The sequence below is a fragment of the Triticum urartu genome, chromosome 2 (genome assembly GCF_003073215.2).
Source record: "Triticum urartu cultivar G1812 chromosome 2, Tu2.1, whole genome shotgun sequence".
In the NCBI taxonomy this organism is placed as follows: domain Eukaryota; kingdom Viridiplantae; phylum Streptophyta; class Magnoliopsida; order Poales; family Poaceae; genus Triticum; species Triticum urartu.
Genome location: NC_053023.1, coordinates 653,892,166 through 653,903,776, shown reverse-complemented (window position 1 = coordinate 653,903,776; position 11,611 = coordinate 653,892,166).

Below are 11,611 nucleotides of genomic sequence, written 5' to 3'. Positions count from 1 at the left end.
TAAACACCGGAGACAACATCCTGGACAAGCCTTGTCAGATTCATGTTACCAAGGATGCATAAGGCAACCTCGTTTATCCCAAGCATACCATTCGGTAGTGTAAGCCGTTGAAGAAAATGGTGTCTAACAAGTAAGTACCATCTAAGAGAAAGGAAAGAGAAGACGATGATGAAAATGTCACACTAGCAAGTGGATTTCCTAGGGAGCAGAGAGTGCTCTTGATCTTCGCTGACACGAGTGCAAGCGAGTGCTCAAGCGGTCCAGGTGGGAGGTAAATGCTATCGCTCCAGCGGTGGAAAAATAGCTAAATTGGTAAAAGACACCCATTACCTTTAATCAATAGGATCATGCAGCCCATGTCACAATTCTGGGTCGGCAGGCATTGCTCTGAAATCCACTGGTAAATGAGTACCGACTGAGAAATGTTCTCATGGACGGCGGTAGCAGTCTTAATATCATATACATCAGCACTCTGGAGAAAATGGGCATCCCTTTGTCCAAGTTGATCGTAATCCAGATGTTGTTTTATGGCATCATTCTAGGAAAGAAGGCCCAATCACTCAGCCAGATTTCTTTAGAAGTGGTTTTTGGTGACCACAAGAATTTTTGGAAGGAAAATTTGACCTTTGAAATGGTGGACTTCCAGAGTGCATATCACGCAATCTTGGGTTGGCCTACATATGGGAGATTCTTGTCCTGATCATGTTACATTTATCTCAAGTTGAAAATGCCCGACCCAAATGGAGTGATAACAGTTACTGGAGACATGAAGAGAGCTAAAGATTGTTTGCAGTGTGGCTCGACTATAGCCGATGCACAAATGGTATCAGTAGAGCTTGATGAATACAAGAAGACCGCTAACATGAGTGATCTCTTGACCACAAAGAGTTCAGCCTCAGAGTTTTCTTTCCAGTTGACCAATAATACTAAGAAACTCCAAGATCATCTTATTGATGTAGCAAAAACCGTCAATGTGGCCATAGGCATGGATGAGAAATAGGAAAGCAAGCTAATCTAGTTCCTCCATGAGAATTGAGACATTATTTCATGGAAGCCCGCTGACATGCCTAGTATCCTAAGGAAATTGGTTGAGGAAAAGCTCCGAGTGGACAAGAACACTAAATCAGTCAAAGTGTATCTGAGCTGCTTCTCCAGATAAAAGCGCAAGGCGATTGGCGAGGAGATTGCTTGGCTATTAGCAGCTAGATTCATTCGAGAGATCTTTCGCTTGAAATGGCTGGGAAACCCACTTATGGTGCTGAAGAGGAAAAATTCCCTAGGAATGTGTATCGACTTTAAGCACTTGAATCGGGTATGTCCCTGTCGGTGTTAAAACCGGCCGATCTCGGGTAGGGGGTCCCGAACTGTGCGTCTGAGGATCAAAGGTAACAAGGTACATGGGGAACACAATGTTTATCCAGGTTCGGGCCCTCTCGATGGAGGTAAAACCCTACTTCCTGCTTGATTTTCTTTGATGAGTATAGGGGTTACAAGAGGTGATCTACCCCTTGATCGTGATAGCTAAACCCTAGAAGTCTAGCTTGTATGAATTCTTATAGCCTCTACGGACAAAACCCTCCGGTTTATATAGACACCGGAGGGGCCTAGGGTTGTATAGAGTCGGCTTGCAAAAGAAGGAAATTACATATCCGGACGCTAATCTTGCTATCCAAGCATAGGAGAGTCCCATCCGGACACGGGGAAAGGTCTTCTACCTTGTACCTTCACGGCCCATCAGTCTGGCCCATATCACACAGCCCGGGCACCTGAGGACCCCCTAATCCAGGACTCCCTCGGTAGCCCCTGAACCAGTCTTCAATGACGATATGTTCGGCACGCAGAATTTCTTTGGCGTTGCAAGCACTACAAAAAAAACACTTCCGTGATGATACGTGTTTGTCATAGTAGGTCGCGTATTTTGTCATGCATGTACATCCATGATGATTTTATGACAGAATCAAGATAGTCATACCTGTGCTGTCGTAGAAGTGTTCCATGACATTACCAAAATTATCATCACGGAAGTGTCCACTTCCATGACGATAAATCGCGCGTCACAGAAGTGCTTTCGTCAAGGGTGACCGACACGTGGCATCCACCGTAATGGAACACCGTTAAGCTATCGGGTCAGGTTTTGGATCCGATAACCCGTTAACAGCCCCGACCAATGGGGATTTTCCACGTGTAAAATCATCATTGGCTGGAGGAAACATGTGTCGGCTCACCATTGGGACAGATGTCATCCGCTCATTGGACCGAAGGCGCCTATGATAGGGCGACATGTGGCACGGGCCAACAGAGGCCCATTCCTGTGAAAAGGCCGGCCCGTTTGACTTGGTCAAAAGGTGGCGGGCCGGCCCACGGAAAGCCTGTTAACGGCCTGTTCGCATATAGCCCATTTACAGCCTGCTAACCCAGGGCCCGTTACGCCCTATCCGAATTAGGCCCAGTAGCATCATCTGGGCCGTCCAATATGATTCAGCCCATTTTAACTTCCGGCCCATGTGTGGCCCATGACTTCTTTCGGCCCATATGAGGACCTTTGTAACTCTTGGCCCATTAACGACCCATGGTGAAACTGGCCCGTAATGAACAGTGTATCACTTTATACCCATTAACGGTCCGTTATTCCATTGGGCCGTTTCCAGCCCAAGTTATCTTTCGGCCTTCTCAGGGCCCATTGATTCTTGGGCTCATTTGCAGCATTCGGTTACATACAGCTTGTTACCGTCATTTTCTGCTTGTGGGCCAAATTCAGCCCGTCGTTACAGTCGGCCCGTTTGGGGACCGTTAATACGTTGGGCCGTTTTCATGTAAAAAAACCCGTTGGGCTTTTTTCATAGAGTTATCAAATACGGCCTATTAACGGCCCGTTATGGTCCACGAATAGTACGGCCCATGATTGGCGAAATGATGATACGCCCCGTAGAAGGCCCATGGATCCTACGGCCCTTATGAGGCCCATGGATAGTACGGCCCGTAGAAGGCCCATGGAACGTACGGCTCGTAGAAGGCCCATGGACCCTACGGCCCGTAGAAGGCCCATGGACCCTAAGGCCCGTATAGAAGGCCGATGGATCCTACGGCCGGACGAAGGCCCATGGATCATACGGCCTGCAGGAGGCCCTTGGTTACAACAGTCCGTGTGTTGCCATGATTATTTTGGCCTAGTTACCAAAAATAGGCTATTGTGGCCACTAGAAAAAAACAGAAAAAGAACTGCAGTGACTACAAGCAAACAACTAAACAAGACAATAAGGAAATAAATAAGCAAGCAATTAATGCTAGCCTATTACCGCTATTACACATATTACATCCACTAGGCATCAAAGTTCGCCACCAGTGCAAATATAGGGAACAAAGCAGCACATTACATACACTGGCCGTCAAAATTGGTCACCAGTGCAAATAAACGCGGCAGCAAAACAACAGCATAACTGAAACAACTTCAGAAGAGCTCAAGAAACGTTATCCTCGGTATCCACCATGCTGGCAATAAGCTTAGCAAGTTGATTAGCTTTGTCCTGTTTGGCGCTAAAATCCTCCAACGCTTGCTGTTGCACCAGAAAGTATGCATCTGAATGCTCTAGGGACTTCCGCGGTCCTTCCGCTTCTTGTCGCAGCACAGCTGATCGATGTCTTTCAGCTTGTAGTTGAGACTCAAGAAACTGAACTGATTTAGATAGTGAGTTTGAATAGCTTGTGCAAGCGGTAGTGGCCAGTAACTCGAACACTAAACCAAGACAGGACTTTGGGGTTGTCTCGCTGTCTTCAAGATAGTCTTCCTTAGCTGTTTTATCAGCTTTGTTGGAGACCAACAAGGATGTGTCACTATCCTGAACCTTATCTGCATTACTTCCTTTACCATTGCTTAATAAGGCACTCTTCCCCAATATTCTGTCAGCATTATAAAAGAAGAAACAAGCAGACACATAACAAGTTTAGCATGTACTAGTATATGAAACTCATTTCGGTGAACCAGTTCATTAGTAAGGTGGACAGGATTAAACTACCAAGTCTTCTATTGCCAAGTACTAGTACATAATAAAAGCATCAAACAAACATATATCTATGTCCTATGGTCACTGCATTGTCTTGCCAAATCAAAATAGAGACACGCTTCAAATCATATCAGTTCAAGACAAAGCAGTAGTGAAAGAATACAAAGAGTGGGAAACTACACGGCACAACAAGATTTCAGATGGGTACCACGGGTCGACATGTAGAACAACACTATTGGCTCTGTTGTGATGCTAATAATGTGCATGATATGAAAGTCAACTGTATACACAATTGAAATTGAAATCAACAGAGCTATTGATAAGAGCAAACCTGTTAAAGAAACATGCGTGAATATACCTGCTATGCCATTGGAGTTTCGATTGGATCCTTCAATTTAAAAATAAGTTTGTATGAGTAAATACAGTGATACAAGAGCAAAGCAATCATAGTTAAAAAAGGCGCGCCTAAGAGAGCGCTTAAGCGCGCCTAGGCTCTAGGCGTTGGCAAAACGTATTGCGCATAACTACGCATAATCTATGCATAACTGCGCATAAGCATGCGCTTTGGTCAGTAAAGCGCAAGGCGGTGGCAAAACGCACAATTAACGCCTAGCGCTTTTTTGAACTATGATAGCAATGGAATGTTAAATTAGAACAGTTATTCTTCAGGTTTAGGCACTTGTTCTACATGAACAGAGTACAGTAAGACGCAAGAATATAATACTTAAAAATAGAAAATGAGCTCATAGACCTTACCACATTCTTGGTTCGGGACCAGTACAGAACAAGGCGTTCCCAGTCATCGTCCAGTAAATGTGTCTCAAAAGAACGTAAGGGAATTTGATGAGTTTCTTTGCCGGTGAAGTACGTTTTCTTCAGGTAATTCCGATACTGCCACCAAGCATTCTTGAAGATAGCAGAGGTATTAGCACAGGTTACCTCATCCTGAGTTTCCAAATCGGTCCTTCTCTATAGATAAAAATGGAAAAATTTGCTGTATTATAACCATCATGGAGGTAGGATGTATGGGACGAAGCAAAGTAATTGCCATGAATAACATTACTTACACATAACTCCTGGACAAACACCTGCAACTGGCATTTTCCTTCATCTTCAGTATAATATTTCCAAGATGGGAAGATATGCACATATGATTTAACAACATCAAATGCGATAGATGCTAAACTAAGACTAGCTGGTTGTGCTTCCTCCACAGGAATAGGCGTACTAACTGGTGGAGTTGGGGTTCGCCGTGATAGTACTGGCCCTTTGGGCACTGGAGCTACCTTACTAACTGCTCTTGTTTGGGAGCTCTGTGGTGGAGATGGTTCTGTGTCAACAGGAACTGGGATACTATCGACTGGGGTTGGGGTTAGATTGGGTGAAGCTGGTTCTCTATCCATCGCAGTAGGGGTACAATCTGCGAGAGTTTGGGTTATGTGTGGTAGGGCTGGTTCTTGTGCATGTACAACCAAGGTTGGAAAAAGCGCTAGGCGTAAGCGAGGCAGTTGGCCTTTGCCAAACGCCTAGGCGGTGCTTAAGCGCACTAGGCGTGGCCTAGGCAGTCATATAATTTTGACTATTAGGGCATGTTTGCGGTATTATATACACATACACATAATTTATAACATATAAATTATTAAACTAACATCTAATGTCCATTGGAATATGTCCCATTTGGGTTATCAACAAAATATGACATGATTTCTTGCTTGAGTGGACAATTTATTGCTTGCACTTCCTAGGCTTCCGCCTCTGCCCTAGGCAAGGCGGTTGGTTATGGCCTAGTGCCTAGGCGTGCCTAAGCGCCACCTAGGCACTACTTTTTCCAACACTGTGTACAACCGGGGTGCTATCTCCACCAAGAGGTAGCACTGTTTTATTTGAAGACCGTGTTTTTAGTCCGCTAGATACTGGCATCACCCGCTCCAATTCAAATGGCTGATAAATAGGAAACATAGTTGAATGTACATACATTGTATGAGAGACAGATGCAATAGATAGTGTGGAAAAAAGAGGGCATGAAATAGTTGACATGTATATTGTTTAACTAAAACGGATAGCATGACATAATTTCACATATATGATGTCTATCTAAACTGGATATCATAGCATAACATAATTCAAAGATATGATGAATAACTAAACAGGATCGCATGCCATAATTCACCTACATGTTATCTAAGTAATCAGGATAGCATCATTTAATTCACATATGTGATTTATATGCTAAACAGAGGGCATTCGATATGATGTCTGAACTAAGAACATGGTGTTGAATATTGTGTATATGATGTCTAAACTATGCAATGCAAGACACCGTATGCATGATATGAGCAGTATAACCGTGTCAAGTTAGAGCATACACCTCGGTGGGGGAATAGGACTGGTCATCTGTCTCTGAATCCATCTCTCAGGAGCTATCGGGACCCAACAAGAGATCTGCTTCGACAGGTAGCACTGTCTGCTCTGAAGGCCTTGTTTTCACTCCAAATTTTTCCATCTCCCACCCAAATGGCTGATTCACAGGAAGAGTAGTTTAATGTACAAACATTGTCGACAAATGGAAATGTAATGAAGAAAAGGATGGGCAAGATATCATTCAAATATATGATTCCTGGTTAAACAGGATGGCATTGCACATTTCACATATATTATGGCTGGCTAAAAGACATGAGACTACATAATTCCCATATATGATATAGAAACTAAACAGGTGGCATTACAGAACATGTCTAAACTAAGCAGATGACATATATGATGTCAAAAGTAGGCACTGCAAGGCAACATATGCATGATATGACTAACATCATCATGCCAAGGTAGAGCAAACACCTTGGGGGGTAAATAGGAGTGGTCAGCGGCGTCTGAATCCGCCTCAGAACAGATATCTTCCTCTGGATTACAATCTAGAGGGGGGTGGGGAGGGTTTGCCATTGAACCCACCATGGAGCGATGTCTGCATGACATTGTATTGCCGCGCAAAACTCTTCTCTTTTTCTCTACATGTTCAGCATGACTGTGTACAATATCTGACATGCATACGAAAAAAATATGGGGAGATTATGTAAGGAGAGCATGCAGAAATTTAGAGTGATGGTAACAACCAGTGGATTGACATTTTTCCGTTGAACCAAAATAGCCCTAATGGATCGACGTGAATGTATAGTAATAAGTGATGTAACAAGTGTACAACCTCTTTACCGTAGCCGTGTCGACCTCAGCATCATTGGGTTGGTCGCTGAAGCAGTTGAGGCAGAGGTGGCTGTCGGAGGTGTGGAGGAAGATCTGAGGAATCTGTAGACGGCGTCCAGGGCACTGCTCTGTTGTGATGGATCATTCTGTCGTTGGAGCAGCTCCGGTGAGCCGTAAGACCTCAAGGCTGAAGCAGCACAAGACAGACATCGTCAATCTCAAGTGGGATTCTAATAGCATCTCCAATAGATGATGTAAAATGGATGTAAAATTAACATCACCAAAAACCACCTGACTACAACAGATGAGGTAAAAACTGTTGACTCTGAACTTAACTGTCGAAACTGAAATTTACTGTGAAATCTGAATGCTACTGTCGAAACTGAATGCAATGGTAGCAGAGAGGCACTTGACATGTAGTTTAGGGAGGGCCTGCGGTTCATCTTCAATCTACACCCCCCTGAGCCGCCAGCCACCACCGGCCGAACCGCCGGCCCCAGCGCCGCCTCGCTGCCCCGAAACAACTCGCCACCGCCGCCCCGGCCAGCCCTCTAGGCCCCCCGCCCCCACCCTGAACCCTAAGATAGATAGTGGGGTACCTCTCCGGCGAGCCCCCGTCCCCGCTGCAGGTGGTTCTTCCTTAACTCCGGAGAGCCCCCCCAACCCCTGAAAATCGACTAACGCTACGGGTGGCCTCGCCGTCGTCCACTGTCCCAGTGCTCTCGGCGCGGCGTGGTCAACGTGGTCAAGGAACGACTTCCATCGGACGTGGACTGTACGTGGAGAGGCTGACCGCTGGGTCCACGACGGCAGCAAGGAAGTGCCTCCTTATTACGCGGAAAATAATGATTCCTCCACCTGATAGCAGGGACCCACCGGACGGGCCACCGTATTTCGCGAAAAAACGTTTCCCCCCTAACTACTGGGACCCACCAGCTACACCTTCGCACGCAAGGAAGTGCGTCCGAAAAAAACGATTCGCCCCCCTGACTGCTGGGACCCACCAGCTACATCTTCGCACATAAGGAAGTGCGTCCGGGCAAAAAAAACCAAAATGATTCGCCCCCCTGACTGCTGGGACCCACCAGCTACATCTTCGCAGGAAAGGAAGTGCCTGACAGTCGGGACCCACCTGGTCGAAGCGTACGTAGCGTTGTCATTCTGGTCATGAACGTGTATGTACATATATACTGGTCGATGTAGAGGCGCGCACGTGTCATAGTAGAGGCGCGTACGTGTCGTAGTAGAGGCGCGCACGTAGCATGTACACGTACGTACAGCGGCCAGGGTGCAAGAAAGAAAATACGACCACGTATGTGTACATACGGGCGGGGTCTCGAACGCCTACTCGCGCATACGTACGGCCAGGGCTCGTGTACATGGCTGGGTCGGAACAGATAAATAGCGTCGTCGTCGTGTTCATGGGGAGGCAACGGAATGCATCGTGTTCATGGGGAGGCAATGGAATGCGTCGTGTTCATCGGGAGGCAACGGAACGTGTGGGAGCCAACCGTCTGGGTCGGAACGGAATGCGTGGTCGTGTTCATCGGGAGGGCTTGGACGGAACAGGCGATGGAAACGAGGCCTGGTGTACCGCACAACAGAGGAAATAGACCTCCTACGTTCAGAACGGGGTCCTGTTGATCGGGAGGGGTCTGGCGTACCGCAAAACGGAGGAAACGGACCTCCTACAGTCGAAATGGGGGTCCTGTTGATCGGGAGGGGTGTGGCATACCGCAAAACGGACGAAACGGACCTCCTACAGTCCAAATGGGGGTCCTGTTCATCATGAGGGGTGTGGCGTACCACAAAACGGACGAAACGAACCTCCTACGGTCCAAACGGGGGTCCTGTTCATCGGGAGGGGTGTGGCGTACCGCAAAACGGACGAAACGGACCTCCTACGGTCCAAACGGGGGTCCTGTTCATCGGGAGGGGTGTGGCGTACCGCAAAACGGGACTCCACGGGATACTGTTCATCTCCACCGTCGACCTCCTCCAGCCTCCACGGGCTACCGTCGACCTCCTCCAGCCTCCACGGGCTCCTGTTCATCCAACCTCCACCGCGCGCTACTCCACCGGCTACTGTTCAACCACCCCTCCACGGGCACCCCTCCACTGTCTACTGTTCATCCAGCCCTCCACACCACCTGTTCAACCACCCCTCCATGGGCACCCCTCCACCGTCTACTGTTCATCCAGCCCTCCACACCACGGGGTCCTGTTCATCCAGAGGCAATGCCACTGCTCACTGTTCATCCAACCCCCCCACAACGCTCACTGTTCATCCAATCGATCGGCTTCAGTTATCAGCAGTAGCGAAGGAATCGCTAGATCGGGTTCAGTTAACAGCCATCGATCGATTGCTCGGGTTCAGTAATGCGTAGCCTGCAGCGCAATCGCTCGGGTTCAGTTAGAGCCCAACACCTCGCTCGGGTTCAGTTAGAGCCAATGCCTCACACACACGCGCGTACGTGTACGAGAGAAACGCACATCGCTCGGCCCCCGACCTCCCACCGTAACCGGGAACTCCTCGAAATTTTCCTCCCCCTCGCTTCTACCACGGCTTTTTCCATCATGGACGGCCCAAAGAATGTCATGCAGCTGCGTCTCCGACCTGCCCAGGACGAAAAGCCCATTTTCTGTCATGATTTTTTGTCATAGAAGTAGGACCCCACCACATCTATGATGATACCGGGTTTTGTCACAATTATCGTCATAGAAGTGTCATATGTATGACAGAATTTTTTTGTTCGGCCCGAAATGTCACGGATGTGTCTTTTTTTGTAGTGAAGGCGGGTTCCTCCTCCGAATACTACAAAGCAATGTTTCGATTAAAGAACTGTATCCGGCTCTGCATGATAGTCACAACCCTCGACCATGAAGGCAAAATATTCAATCAAAATGATATCTGCCAACTCACAACTTTTCGGCGAGACGCCATGTCTGGCCTCTTTAACATTTTGAACGGTTTTTCGCCTCCCGCTTCGCGTTTCGAGGCGCGGCCTCTATTGACACGTCTCGTCAAAGCAGAGATCGTATCCACTTATTGCGGGATCCTCATCAATACGGTTTTGGGTAACCCAACCATGTCATTCACATGACCCCTTGGGAACAGGCGAGTTTTAAGGCTTGAGGGGGGACGCTTGATATTCATTGCCTATATAAGTGGATAAAGATCCCTCTTTTCTCCCCACACCTTCTTCCTTCTCCTGCTTTCCCATCCTCAAGCTCCAGTGCCCAAGATTCAATCTTTCCCACCGCCACCAACCTCTCCAGCCATGTCTGGATCTGGCTCGAAGGGCAAGTGGGAGGCCTCCTCCGTCACGGAGAAGGATGTCAAGGAGCTCCGGGAGGCGGGGTATCTGTCTGCGGACATCGCACATAGGCTCCTGATACGTCCATTTTGCATCATGCTTTTATATCGTTATTTATTGCATTATGGGCTGTTATTACACACTATGTCACAATACTTATGCCTATTCTCTCTGAAAGATCGTGGATGTCGCCTAGAGGGGGGTGAATGGGCGCTTTAAAATAATTACCTTTTAGGCTTGAACAAACACGGAATAAATCTAGCGGTTAATTTGTCAAGCACAAAACCTACAACAACTAGGCTCACCTATGTGCACCAACAACTTATGCTAAGCAAGATAAACAACTAGGTGATAGCAAGATATATGACAAGAAACAATATGGCTATCACAAAGTAAAGTGCATAAGTAAAGGGCTCGGGTAAGAGATAACTGAGGCACGTGGAGACGACGATGTATCCCGAAGTTCACACCCTTGCGGATTCTAATCTCCGTTTGGAGCGGTGTGGAGGCACAATGCTCCCCAAGAAGCCACTAGGGCAACCGTAATCTCCTCACGCCCTCACACAATGCAAGATGCCGTGATTCCACTAAGGGACCCTTGAGGGCGGTCACCGAACCCGTACAAATGGAAACCCTTGGGGGCGGTCACCGAACCCGTACACTTTGGCAACCCTTGGGGGCGGTCACTGGTACCCGTCAAATTGCTCGGGGCGATCTCCACAACCTAATTGCAGACCCCGACGCTTGCCCGGAGCTTTACACCACAATGATTGATCTCCGAACACCACCAACCGTCTAGGGCGCTGTCGGTGTCAAAACCGGCGGATCTCGGGTAGGGGGTCCCGAACTGTGTGTCTAGGTGGATGGTAACAGGAGACAAGGGACACGATGTTTTTACCCAGGTTCGGGCCCTCTCGATGGAGGTAAAACCCTACTCCTGCTTGATTAATATTGATGATATGGGTAGTACAAGAGTAGATCTACCATGAGATCAAGGAGGCTAAACCCTAGAAGCTAGCCTATGGTATGATTGTTGTTCGTCCTACAGACTAAAACCCTCCGGTTTATATTGACATGGGAGAGGGCTAGGGTTACACA